A 591-nucleotide genomic window follows, 5' to 3' on the forward strand; every position below is an offset into this window, starting at 1 on the left:
ACGGTCAAGCAGTTTGACCAACATTGACTCCACCTCTCGTTTATTCAAACATCCATCAAGTTTTACCAACAGCGGCACGAACAATCAATTTATTCGACCAACAATATCACACACGAACGACCGAAGCGCCAACTTGAGCACCAACCATTGAAAAATATATGGGGGTTTGTGCAACTTCACTACAAATGCTCAAACTTGTTCGGCGAACCTTGACTCCACCCCCGACAACTCAAATCAAAATCAAACCGTTTTAATTTTTTCCAACCGAGTCGCCAACTTTGTAAGAAGCCCGGCTAGCTCAGTCGGTAGAGCATGAGACTCTTAATCTCAGGGTCGTGGGGTCGGGCCCCACGTTGGGCGCCAATTGTAAGAAGCGGCTAGCTCAGGGGTTCTTTCCAACAGGGTCGGCGTACTCGGGAAGACACACAAAACACTTACCAAGAACAAATGAACAAAGTGGACCAAGACCGTCTATCAAAATAAATAAATTAAACACGGCACAGAACCAATACTTTTGAACATAGTTATATTAACTTAAATAGTACATGGATTTAGGGGTTAGGGAAGGGCTTGAAGGTGGCAGGCTTGTGA

At 44.8% G+C, this 591-nt stretch overlaps 1 non-coding gene across 1 annotated transcript; it reads left to right on the top strand.

Moving 5' to 3' along the window:
- Positions 1 to 287: 287 nt before the first annotated feature.
- Trnak-cuu (transfer RNA lysine (anticodon CUU)) lies at positions 288 to 360 on the top strand. Its single transcript has one exon. It is a non-coding gene; the product is annotated as a tRNA-Lys (tRNA).
- Positions 361 to 591: the final 231 nt, after the last annotated feature.

This window comes from Armigeres subalbatus, chromosome 1, assembly GCF_024139115.2.
Source record: "Armigeres subalbatus isolate Guangzhou_Male chromosome 1, GZ_Asu_2, whole genome shotgun sequence".
In the NCBI taxonomy this organism is placed as follows: Eukaryota; Metazoa; Arthropoda; class Insecta; order Diptera; family Culicidae; genus Armigeres; species Armigeres subalbatus.